Raw genomic sequence first — 13,764 nt, 5'->3', positions numbered from 1 at the left:
GAAGCCCCAGTCACTCAGCAACACCCAGGGCTCTCCATTTACAAAAACCCACAGTCGCCCTATCAGAAAGAGCCACCACCTGAGGGACCTCATTCAGGGGCTGAAGGAGAAGGACACAGTGTGGAGTCTGCCATGGAACAATGCTTCAGAACTGGCGATTGTGCTGAAATTACTATTGTGCTGCTGCTGCTTCTAAGAACTGCTTGCCCTTTTCTTGTCATTAAAGCCCTTGGAATCTTTGACCTTGAATTCTTTTTTTTTGTAGAGACAGAGTCTCACTGTACCGCCCTCGGGTAGAGTGCCGTGGCGTCACACGGCTCACAGCAACCTCCAACTCTTGGGCTTACGCGATTCTCTTGCCTCAGCCTCCTGAGCAGCTAGGACTACAGGCGCCCGCCACAACGCCCAGCTATTTTTTTTGTTGCAGTTTGGCCGGGGCTGGGTTTGAACCCACCACCCTCGGCATATGGGGCTGGCGCCCTACTCACTGAGCCACAGGCGCCGCCATGACCTTGAATTCTTAAATGAAATCATTCCCTCCTGACCTGAATGCCTTCCATCCTCAAAGGGTCACCATGAGATCTGGAAAAAATTAACTGAAGGATGTTCTGAACTATTGAACATGATAGAAATAGACCCCTTATTGTGAAACGTTGATCAGCTAATGTTAGGAAGTAAAAGACTAAACTTTCATATTCTATTATTCTGAGCTAACTGGAAACCTCTTTTTTATTTCCACCTTTGTCTCAATCTTTCTAATGTACATCTGCCTAGCTTGCTGCCTTGGAAATAAGGTATAACCCCTAAAGACTTCAACTACACTAAGCACTGAATCGTTTTTTTTCTACCACCTATGACTCTGTATAAGAGGAACGAAAAATATGGAATTTGCCTCACCTCATAACACTCCCAAGGAATTGCTTTGGCTAATCAATAATAATTTTCTTTCTAGTCACTTACCTCTTACACATGAAAAATTGAGTGCCGGGAAATAGTTTGGCTATTTAAATAGTCTAATTAATTAATTTATTTTCCATTTTACTTGCTTGTATAAATCTGATGTTAATGTAAAATAAAATCCCCTATGAGTAAAGCCCAAATTCATATTCAATCATTTTAGTTCCCAAATTGATATGTTAGAAATTATGCCTGAATTACGTATGTTGATTAAATCGTATAGTCTTTATTGAACAATTTTGAATATCTGCTCTATAAGCAGAGAGAATGCTTTTCCATCGGCCCAAGAATCTGATGCAAATTGTGAACAGTGAGTAGGCACTGTTTCTTTGTTTGGTTTTTGTTTGTTTTCTCACAAATCTCCTAGAGCATATCCATGGATCGCTAAGGGTTCCAGCAACTCCAAGTTAATAATAATTGGTTTAAATTTTCTTCCTTTGCTGAATGGTTAAAGTCTTTCATAAAAGCAATGGTCCTGGATCCCTCAAGGGTATAAGTAAAAAGTTATTTTTCTGAGGTTCATAAATCTCACATAGAAATCGCTCTTATAGAACCAAGAGTTTCCATATTAAGTTAGCAAAGATAAGCTCTTCCTTTTTATAAATAAGTCCCCACTGGGAAATGTTTCTATCTCCCTTACTGAAAGACAGGAGCCACTGGTGTCTGTCACCTCTGCTCGCATGTGACTGTTTTTCCAGGTACTCCTGGGAACTTCTTTATATTCTCTACAGTGGTGGTCCCCCAACATTTTGGCACCAGGGACCTGTTTCATGGAAGACAATTTTCCAAACACCTGAGAGTCACGGAAGACAATTTTCCACACATCTGAGGGTGGGGTGGGCCGTGTTTTGGGGATGGTTCAAGTGCATGACATCTCCACCTCAGACCATTAGGCAATAGATTCTCATAAGGACCATGCAACCTAGATCCCTCACATGCACAGTTTATAGTAGAGTTCACTCTCCTATGAGAATCTAATGCCCCCAGTGAGGGGATAGGAGGTGGAGCTCAGGCAGTAATATGAGTGATGGAAGCGGCTATAAATACAGAAGAAACTTGGCTCACTGGCTCACTGCTCCCCTCCAACTGTGTGGCCCAGCTCCTAACAGGGCTTAGATTGGGGATTGTGGCTCTAGAGGGAATATGTTTCAAGTCATAGTCAAATTGAAGCTTCAGAATGGAGAAGAAAACTGATTCCTTTTTTTTAAAGATATTAATATTTTTTATTGCCACTAGTATTTTTGAAAAATAACCTTGAAACCAAACCAAACCGTAATTCCTTCTCTTAGTGGAAAAATTTAATGTTCACATTCAGAAGTTTTTTTTTAAAAATGCAATATTTATCAAGTAAAAAGTGTATTTGATTTTTTCATAGTCAGTAATATATATCAAATATACTGAAAGAAAAAGGGAGAAAATTAAAAGGTATTATTTCTGATATTAGTAAAAATAGTGCACACATAGGACCAATGTGGGAAGAAACACTGAAACAGAAAATTAAGAATTAAGAATTGAACCCGGGAATAGATTAATAAACTGTGGCATTGAATACCATGGACCACTATTCAGCCATAAAAAAGATAGAGACTTCACATCTTTTTTATTAACCTGGATGGAGTTGAAACATTCTTCTTAGTAAAGTATCACAAGAATGGGGAAGTATCCAGTGTTCTCAATACTAAAACGAAGCCAGTAGATGACCTATTACATGCCCACATAAGAGAAAAACTCAATTCAATTCAAGTTGGGGGAAGGGGAAATGATGAAGAAGGGAGAAAAAAGGTGGGAGGCGGGTGGGTGTGCTCCCACTTAATGGGGACAATGTAAGGGCACATGCCAAACCTCGTGGGTGCAGCACAAAACTACAATAGGGACTTTACCTAACAAATGGAAAATGGTAACCTAATTACTTGTACCCTTCCATTAACCTGAAGTAAAAAAATAGAAAGTAAATAAAATTAAAAACAAGTGAACAAAATTAAACAAACTGATCTAGCTTTGAATCCATCCTAGTAAGAATCCCAAGAGGTTTATTTGGAAAAGTTGAGCTGCTTCTAAAATTCATATGAAAATTCATATGAAAAAGGACCTAAAATAGTCAAAGCCTTGAAAAATAAGAACAAAATCAAGAACTAACATTACCTAATTTCAAGATTTTATATAAAGACTATAATCAAGACACTGTGGTGTTCATGTAAAGACAGAAAGATACATTATCAATCTCATTTTTCACAGATTCTATATTTGTACATTTGCCTACTTGCTAACATTTACAAAGGGTTACAAGGACACTTTTGAGATAAAAGGTATGTTCATTATTATAATCATGGTGAGTTGCACGGAGGTATATGTATGTCAAAAAATATTCAAATCTACACTTTAAACATGTGCATTTTATTAAATATGTGCATTTTATTGTTATGTAAATAAAGCTGTTTTTAAAAATTATAAACTCAATCAATATTAACATCTGCTCCCTACCATGTCAAACAGATTTTCACACCAGCTTTGAAAGTTTATAGAGAATTTAAAAACAACAAAATAATGCTGCAGATATCACTGAACAGAATATAACATTTCCTATGATGGTTCAGAAGGCACCCTGGACTCCATTAGTATTTCCTGTCATAGATGTGTGTGTGGATCATCATTTTCTTTCTTTTTTTTTTTTTTTGTAGAGACAGAGTCTCACTCTACTGCCCTCAGTAGAGTGCCGTGGCGTCACACAGCTCACAGCAACCTCCAGCTCTTGGGCTTATGTGATTCTCTTGCCTCAGCCTCCAGAGCAGCTGGGACTACTACAGGCGCCCGCCACAACGCCTGGCTATTTTTTTGTTGTTGCAGTTTGGCCGGGGCTGGGTTTGAACCTGCCACCTTCGGCATATGGGGCCGGCACCCTACTCACTGAGCCACAGGTGCCGCTCGGATCATCATTTTCTTATAGGGCCAGCAGTTTCGGATAAACTAGTGGGGGCTTGATCTTGGATATGTTTGTTAATGCTCAGATTGAGGCAGAAGAATCAAACTTCTTCCACATAAAAACAATTAAAAATATGAAAGTATCAAAATCTTTCATCTTCTGAGCTAGGTTTTTATCAAAGAAAAGTGCTGCAAAAAAGTTAGGGGGAAAGGTGATAATGAATCTTTTTGTATTTGATTGGTCAGACATTGGTGTGAACTCACAGGTAGCTTGCTAGATAGGGCTAGAGACATTTGCAGTAACAATTGTAGATGTGTGTGTATATACAATCTAGTATATATACCATGCATGCGTAAGCTTTCTTTTTTTTTTTCCATGCATAAGTTTTCTTAGCTCAGTTCTTCTGAATGCCTAGAAGCAGTGACAACCCAATAACAGAAAGCACACTTATGTCCAGGTTGCAATTCCTAATACTATTCTCCAATTAAAAAAAAAAAAAAAAACCACACAGTTCCTTGGAGAAATTACTAATTCTAGGACTGGGAAAGAAACAATATACAATAGGAGCCTAGAGAATGTTATAGTGACAAGAAGCTAGGAAGTGCTAAAACAAAACAAAACAAAACAAAATAAGACCTCCAAATGATGGAATCAGTCAAAGGAATACCTGAAGATTCCAATGACTAAAGCTGAATAATTTGATGAAAAAATAAGTAGCATAATACTGAATCATAACTCAAAGTATAAGATAAACATATGTAAGTTTGTCCTAATGCAAATACATAATTGAATAAATAAATGAGTCAGGAGATATACCTTCTTTATAGAATTAAAAACAAGATATGTAGATACTCCCCTATCTGGAAGGTGAAATTTAATTCCCTTCCCAAATTAATGACATTTAAAAAATACACACACACACACACATATAGGGAGAATTGGTAACTTCACAATAAAGAGTTCTGGCAGACACCAACTTAACCAAGTGATCAAGGTTACCATCACCACTGGTAAATCAAATTGTATCCCCTGATATGTCATGGTGAGAAGTTCTTCATCTCTGTGTTATTCTTCTCCAAAATTCATAATCCTACCCTTTTCATGAGGAAAACATCCTAGAAACTCAAATCGAGGGTCATTTTATGAAAGACTTGATCATTACTCTTCAAAAATGGCGAAGTTTAGCCAGGCATTGTGGTGGGCACCTATAGTCCCAGCTACTCGGGAGGCTGAGGCAGGAGAATCATTTGAGCCCAAGAGTTTGCGGTTGCTGTGAGCTGGGATGAGGCTATGGCACGCTAGCCTGGGCAACAAACTGAGATTCTGTCTCAAAAAAAAAAAAAAGAGAGAGAGGCAACATTATGAAAAGAAAAAAAAAAAGAGAGAGAGAGAGGCAACATTACGAAAAGAAAAAAAAAAGAGAGAGAGAGAGTAAAGACAGAAACCAGTATGAAAATCTGGGTGAGGGTTATTTAGCAAGAACTCTTGGTATTCTTTCACAACTATAAATATTAAATTATTCCAAAATAAAAGCTTATTTTAAAAAAAACAATTCACCCTTTCTAAAAATTAATTCTATTAAAATCTTTGCAAGAGTGATTTGCATGAAACTGCTTGACTTAACAAATTAATATTGAAATTTGATTCTGGCTCATGTGTTGAAAATACTATTCTCAACAGGAGGTGGTAAGACAGATTTTTTTCTTTTCTCTAGCTCAGGAGCACCAAAAGCTGCATCTGCCCTTTAATGTTCCTGGCCATCTCTCTTATCATCCGTTAGTGAAGAGAGAGGACCATGGTCTGGAACAGCCCGGGTGTGCAGATGTCAGGATCTCTCATAACAACTGGGCACCCAAGAGCCTCGCCTGCCATGTAGCTCAAAGCACAGCTGATAACCTAAGGGGCAGGAGAGGGTGGGGGGCAGTTAGCCACTTTATAGCTTAGTGATTCTTCTCAGTTTAAGCAATCCGAGCAGCCCAGCCAGCTTGATGGTTTAAAAAACAAGTCTTAAAAGTACTCAAATGTATGTCATCCTTCCCAAGAGGCAGAATCACATGCTTATCCAATTTGCCAGCTGACAACTTGGCCATCTCGCTATCTGCGTCTCAAACGAATTCAAACAGGCACATTGCTCATTCTGAGCAATGCTGGACGGCCGTGTCAGCAGCCAGGTGGTTTTGTGGCTCTCACTTGGTAAGTTCCTCTCTATTTTTTAATGTTTGAAAAGTCTCCTTTCAAAGGATATGAAATGCCCAATCAACCTCAAATTACGCTCTCTGGAAATGTCACTAATCTCACACCAGCTCTGAGAATTAATTCGTGACAAGCTTTAAAGAGTGCCCAGCAGGTGCCCTTGTAATTCATTACTGTATACAGCCGCTAATCTCTTCCATGTCACCCTTAAATGACTTTTTTTTATCATCACAGTGACCCACTCTCCATGTAAAAGACCTCAACAATTCATGAAACATCATCTGATCAAATGAGACCTTTTAAGTTCTGCAGTCAGAAACCAGCCCCTCAGAGAATGAATAACAATTCGGAGAGTCTACAGCTGTGGAAACATCAGCGATGAAGCTCCCAGTGATCCTCAGAGCCTGGGTATTTGCTTATCACTCCTGACCCTCCTGCCTGCCCAGAAGGCTGAGTGTGGCTCCCCCAGTGCCTTCCCCTACACCCCTGTCTCCTGCTCACCCCCTGATACCAGCTTCCAGTACTTTGTCACAGACCCACCATTCTTTTGGTCACACTTGAACCAAACTGATCAGATACTCTGGGCTCACCTACAGATTAGCCTCAGAATCAAGGGCTATGACATAAAAACAGAAGAAAAGTGGAGGGGAAATCCTTATCCCGGGCTTGGGTTCATTGCTTTTCTGTCATCAGAAATAAATATAGGCTGATGCTCAGTTTTGGCATTTGGGGGAGATTAGCTTTAGGCAAGAGAAATTCTCTTCATTTACCATGACATTGTGTGGTTTCAGGTTTATTTAGTGTAAAATAGCCTTTACCTCATCTGGCATTGACTCAATTTAAAAGAAACTCATGTCCATGGCAGATAAGACTGTGACCCCTCCAGACCGGGGGATTAGGGGAGTGGAGCTGAGGCCAGCTATACTGTAGGAAGAAGGGTCGGAGAATCGCTTGTCCTCACCTTCCCCTCAAAGTGGGGCACATGAGGAGAACCTACCTCAGCAGTGGATGATAGTGACATTCATCCAAGGGATTAGCACAGGATACAGAAACATTTTTTATTACTCTGGGCAAAGAGGCACCATAAAAGGTAATAAATCCAAGACAAAGTGTTGGGGTGTCAGTTAGGAATGGGGAGCGGAAGCAAGATATCCAGACCTGGCTTCCCCCAGACATCCAGGCAGGGAACTGGCATTGGGAGGGTACAGCAGATGGACACTGGGAAACACACACAGCTATTCTGAGCACTTGCTCCAGAGATGGGCTGGGGAGTATCATTTCAGATGGTTCTGCTTTGGTTGATATGTGCCATTCCATTCTCTGTCTTCTATTATAGTGATTCTACTCCATGGATATCTAGTTATTTTAGCTTGAAAGCTCATGTCCCCTCAGTAACAACTACTCTGTCCAATACTATATAGAAGTGAAGGGCCGAAGTCCAGGCCCTAGTCCATGAGGTTAAGGAGAGAGAAGGTAAAGAGAGTCCCAGCCACCAGAGTATCTTTATGCTGTGATAGCAAATGAGGTCCTTTCATTTGCTGTCTCTCCATCAAGCAATTCCTCTGATCATAGATTCATTTTTTTAAATAAATAGAGACAAACTATATTGAGAGATTTTTCCTTAGATCTTAACCCTCAAAACCAGAGAGCCAAGAGGAGGAGGAAGTAACAGAAAGACTGACTGGCTAAAGGAAGATAATAAGCTCATGAATTTTCCCATCTTCTTATTCCAGTGGGACTTTTGTATTGCCTTGCTAGTCACCCACTATCATCAACTGCTAATGCCATCAGTAGGTGGCTGTCCAAGTTATGGGCAGGTGTTATGGTTTGGATGTGCTCCCCAAATTTTATATGTTAGAAACTTATTCCCCAAATACATATAAATCCCCAAATATATATGTTGATGGGATCTGGATGTGGGGCCTTGGCAGGTAATTAGGATTAGATAAGTTCATCCAAGTGGGAACCCCATAATAGAACTGGTGACTTTTTTACAAGAGGAAGAAAGACCAGAGCTACCACACTCTTGCTCACTTACCAGGTGATGCCCTCTTCCACATTATATGCAGCAAGGTGGCCCTCACCAGGTGCTGGTGCCATGCTCTTAGACTTCCCAGTCTCCAGAATCATGGGCTAAATAAATGTCATTCTTTTAAATTACACAGTCTGTGGGAGGGTACAAAAGATAGACTCTGAGCAGTACACACAACTGTCAAGAGTGCTTGCTCCAGAAACAGGTTGTGACACATCATTCATTCTGATGATGCTGCTTTAAATGATATATACCATTTCATTTGCTGTTTTAGCAACCAAAGATGAAATAAGACAGAAGACTATGGTTGCCACACATGCAGGTGGTGTGTACAGCACAGATATACTGGACATTAGATTTTATCACACTACTCAGTACATCATGTAATTTAAAACTTACGAATTGTTTATTTCCATAAGTTTCCATTTAATTTTTTGACCATAGACAATTGAAATGGTATAAAGCAAAACCATGACTGGGGGGGGAGGGGGTGGATATTATATACATTTTTGTATACAAAATTATATTTAATGTAGGATAGTGGCACATTTTAATATTTTTGATATTGTGTGAAGTGGAACTTCTTTTGGTCTTTTTTTTTTTTTAACTTTGCTTCTCAGGGTAAGGTGCCCTTATAGTCAAGGGAAGGGAGCTACCCTCATTATCAGGTAAGGTAGGCTAACCATTGTAACAAACTACTACCTAATTTCAGTGGTTTAACATAATGCATTTTTATTTCTCATTTATAAAATAATCCAACACAAATATTCCTTATTAAGAGGCTCTTCTGGATAAGTTTCTTTTACATGACAAACTAGGGATTCAGACTCCCTCTAAGTGTGGCTCCATCTCCTCTGGATCTTTGGGGTATCAGGGGTAAGAGAGCATGGAAGAGCATCAGATGGATTTTAGGCATCAGAACTAGAAGTCGCGTAGATTTGTTCTGCCATGTTTCACGAATCACCACTCAGTCTTCTGGTCTTTCCTACCTGAGATGGTGGAAGCAAGGCAGTCTCTGCCTGGTGTTACCAGTATTTGTAAATGTAGTTTATGTTATGGCATCTTCTGTGCTCTAGCCTCATGAAAAGGAGTGACTTTCTTCCTTGAAAAGAGTTTGATGTTTGAGAAGAAAAAAAGTATGTTGGTTTTATTTGGGGGAAATATTTCTGCTTCATTTTCATGTTTTCTATTTCCAGCTTGTTCTCATTGACTTCTAAGTGCTTTTATTGAATTCTAAGTGTGGAACCTCCTTTTACCATTGCAAGAACTTATGGTTATCCATGGACCTCTGCTTCTTGTACTCTCTACTCAGAGCTGATATTAGAAGTGGCACAGACTCATCCCCAACATGCAGAAGATCAGACAAATCAACTCCATTCATGCTATCTTTAAAGGCAGGCATTAAAAAATCATTTGGGAGGTCCATTCTTTGCAAGTATTAGAGATTTAAGCAAGATTTATTGGGTCCAGTCGAGGTCCAAATGTGGGCATGGCCTTGGGCACAAAAATTAATCTCTCTGCTCTTTGTTATCTTCTTTGTAAAATAGGGATTATAACAGCTACTTCATAGTGTTGTCAGAAGAGGAAGAAATATAATACAAGTAAAATGTTTAGCACAATATTTGATGCATAGTAAATGCACAATTTGTTAATTTTCCTTACAAACAACATTTATTTCATCTACTTTGTATCAGTCTGCTTTCTTATCTGCAAGCCTTAGAAACTGAGTTTGGGTGATTTAAGTAGAAATGAATACCTTGAAAGTATATGGATTAAGTGACATAAGCCAGGCACCAAGAGACAAATACCTCATGATCTCACTTATATGAGGTCTGACAATTAAGTTCAGGAACTAGTTACCAGGTGCTTATGTTGGCATCACTGTACAAACAACTCAGAAAGGTTTCACAACCTTGGTGTATCAGGGCTCAGAGCTGTGCTTGTGTCAACATATGGTCATGTCTTGCTGAGTGGCATTCATTATTGGTATTGCTAGTTTTGGGATGCCATCCCCGGAATGTTGGAGTTTAAATTAGAGCATTGAACAAACACTAAATTCCCAGTTAAACTTGGCAAGAGTTGAAGTGAAATCAGGGACATGTTAGTCCACGTTTGTGGGGATAATGCCATGAAGAAAATGGCAGTGTGCAAATGGATTAAATGTTTTTCTGAGGGGAGAGAAAGCATCACTGATGAAGAGAGGTCATATTGACCAGTAACAAGCAGAACTAATTAAAATAATGCAAAAATTTGTCAAATTTTGTGTCAAAATCATTGGCTAACTATTAGAAGCATAGTAGACCAAGTAAACATCAATGGAGAAACAGAAAATCTTAACTGAAGACAATGTGAATTTTTCACTAACAACTCATAGCCCTTGTATCATGACAATACACCACCTCACACAGCACTACCTGTCAGGGAGATTTTAGCCAGTAAACAAATAACTATATTGGGCACCCTCCCTACTTACCTGATCTAGCTCCCAATGACTTTTTTCTTTACCTGAAAATAAATGAAACATTGGAAAGAAAGACATTTTGATTTAGGACATCAAGGACAATACAACAATAGCTCTGATGGCCATTCCAGAAAAAGAGTTCCAAAATTGAAAGAAAAGAAAGATATTTTGATTTAGGACATCAAGGACAATACAACAACAGCTCTGATGGCCATTCCAGAAAAAGAGTTCCAAAATTGCTTTGAAGTGTGAAGTAGTTGCTGGTATTAGTGCATAGCTTCTGAAGGGGAGTACTTCAAAGGTGACTGTAATGATATTCAGTGATAAAATATGTAGTACTTTTTCTAGGATTCATTTTCAAATTTAATTGTCAGGCCTCATATGTAGAATCTTAAAAATTTGAACTCATAGGAGCAGAGAATAGAATGGTAATTACCACGGGCTGGGGAGAGGCATGGAATTTGAGAGATGGTGAAAGTTTAGAGATGCTAGTCAAAATTTTAGTTAAAAGGAATAAGTTGAAACAACCCAAGTGACTATCAATACATGAACAGATTAATAAAATGTATTATTTACATACCATGGAGTACTACTCAGCAAGAAAAAAATGGTGATCTAGTATCTTTTGTAACTACCTAGATGAAACTAGACAACATTTTTCAAGTAAAGTATTGAATGGAAAAACAAACACTACAGGTACTCAATACTAAATTGGAACTAGCCAATAACAGTTAAGTGCACATATGGAAGTGAAACTCAATGGAAATTTAGTAGGGGGGAGAAAGAAAAGGGCAAACTCACACCTAAGGGGTGCAATGCACATACTCTAGGTGAACTGCGCACTTACGACATCAAGTTCAAATGTAAAAATGCAAATTATGCAACCAAAAGGTGTGTATTCCTGTAATACTCTGAAATAAAAGCAAATTTAAAAAAAGAACTATTGGATAACATGATACATGTACCTATAGTTAATAGCAATGTATTATATACTTAAAAGATTTTAACTGTTCTCACCAACACACAAAAAATTGATAAATATGTGATGTAATGGGTGTGTCAGTTAGCTTGTTTTAGCCATTCCACAGTGTTTACTTATATTAAAACATTATGTTGTACAGCACAAATATATAAAATTCATATTTGTCACTTAAAGAAAAGAAACACAAGGCAAATAGATTTGGATTAGAAACATCCTCCTATTCATTATTGTTGAGAAGGAAAAGCTTTATTTTGTTTTTAAAAAGTAAATTTAAAAAAAAAAAAAGAAGAAGAAGAAAGGATATGAGTAACTCATAGAATTTCCAGAAGTGATGATGAACCAGATTTGTATGCCACACACTATCAGCAGTGCCCCCTAATCACACTTCAGAATGACTTCTACAACAGCTGTGTCACTGTAGCTCATACACCCAGCACCACTGATTGAATGCTGGATGGTGAGTCTAGAACTGGTGCCCATGCTGCATTTAGAAATCAGAAGCAATGGCTGTCTCTACAACATCTACTACCTGTCAACAGATGCACTCTGGGCAGTTCTAGGTCCATCATACCACCAGCTTTCAATTCGAAGCTGCTATCCTCATCATCTAGGTCACATGTCCATGCTGAGGATGCAAGGGGGTCTGGGAAAACAAGTCCAGTTGGTTCTTCCCATTTGTGTGGGTTACATATCTGTAGATTCAAACACCCACAGATCAAAAATATCTGGGAAAGAAAAAAGAATGTTTGCATTTATACTTAAATGTGTATAGACTTTTCTCTTGACACTATTCCCTAAACAATACAATGTAACAACTATTCACATGGCTTTTACATTGTATTATACATAATAATTAATCTAGAGATCATTTAAAGTATATGGGAAGATATCCACAGGTTATGCAAATAGTACACAATGTGATGTCAGAGACACACAGTGGGTCTTGCTTACCTGATGAGACCATCTCTGAGGTCTTAATTTCTTTTTTGCCTTTTATAGTTTGTAAATAAATACACATTCACTGAAGGAAAATAATACAAATAAGAAACAAATGTTCAAAAGAGAACATAAAACTCTACAGAACAACATATTTAAAGCCCCAATGGGTATGCTAAAATGGATTTCTAAAAATATTTAAATAATCTAAAAAGAAAGCAGAAAGGGAAAAGCAGAAATAAAAACTAGAAAGAACAGAGAAGAAATATTAAATAGCAGACCTAAACATAAGCATGATGATAATTCCATTAAATGAAAATAGCCTAAACATACAAATTAAAAGACAGTTTATTGAATAAAAACACAAGCTCTAACTATGTGCTGTCCCCATAAACCCACTTTTAATATAAATACATTGATAGATTATGTGTAAAAAGATAGAAGCAACGACCAAGCAAACAAAAGCTGGAGTAGACACAATAATATCTGCCAAAGTAGACTTCAGAGCAAGAAAAAATTATTAGAGATAAAGATAAAAATTAGAAAATCATTAAAGAGCCAATCAACAAAGACCAAAAAAAAAAAATCATAAATGTGTATGCACCTAAAAACAGAAATCAAAATACGTGGATGAACAATGGCAAAACTGAAAGCAGAAATAGACAAACCCACAAATACAGTTCAAAACATCAACACTCCTCTCTCAGTAAGCAATAGAACGAGTAGAAAAAAATCAGGTGGATAAAGAAGACTCTAACACTATCTATCAACTGGATATAATTGATATTTATACTACAACCTATTCACTAACAGCAGAACATATATTTTCTAGAGCATATGGAATGTTCATCAAGATAGATCGTATTCTGGGTCATAAGACAAACATTAACAAACGTAACTGAAATCATACAAAGTATGTTCTCTAATATAATGGTATTAAACTAGATATCAACAAAATAAGATATCTGGAAAATTCCAAATATCCAAAATCAACAACCTAACAACACACTTCTGAACAATCCATGGTTCAAAGAGGAAGTCTAAAGGGAAATTTTAAAATATTCTGAATTGAATGAAAATTAAAATGGAGTATATCAAAAATTTTAAGATGTAAGTAAAATAATATTTGGAGACTATGATATTTGACGCTCATATTAGAAAATAATATAGATCTCAAACCTTAAAGTTTTAAAATAGAAAATTAAACCAAAGAAAAACTAAAGAGCAAAAATCAATGAACTTGAAAACAAAAAAGCAAAATAAAATTTAAAAAAATTTTTTAA

This window comes from Nycticebus coucang, chromosome 3 (assembly GCF_027406575.1).
Source record: "Nycticebus coucang isolate mNycCou1 chromosome 3, mNycCou1.pri, whole genome shotgun sequence".
Taxonomy (NCBI): Eukaryota; Metazoa; Chordata; class Mammalia; order Primates; family Lorisidae; genus Nycticebus; species Nycticebus coucang.
The sequence above is the reverse complement of the archived record's forward strand: the minus strand, read 5'-3'. Positions refer to the sequence as shown.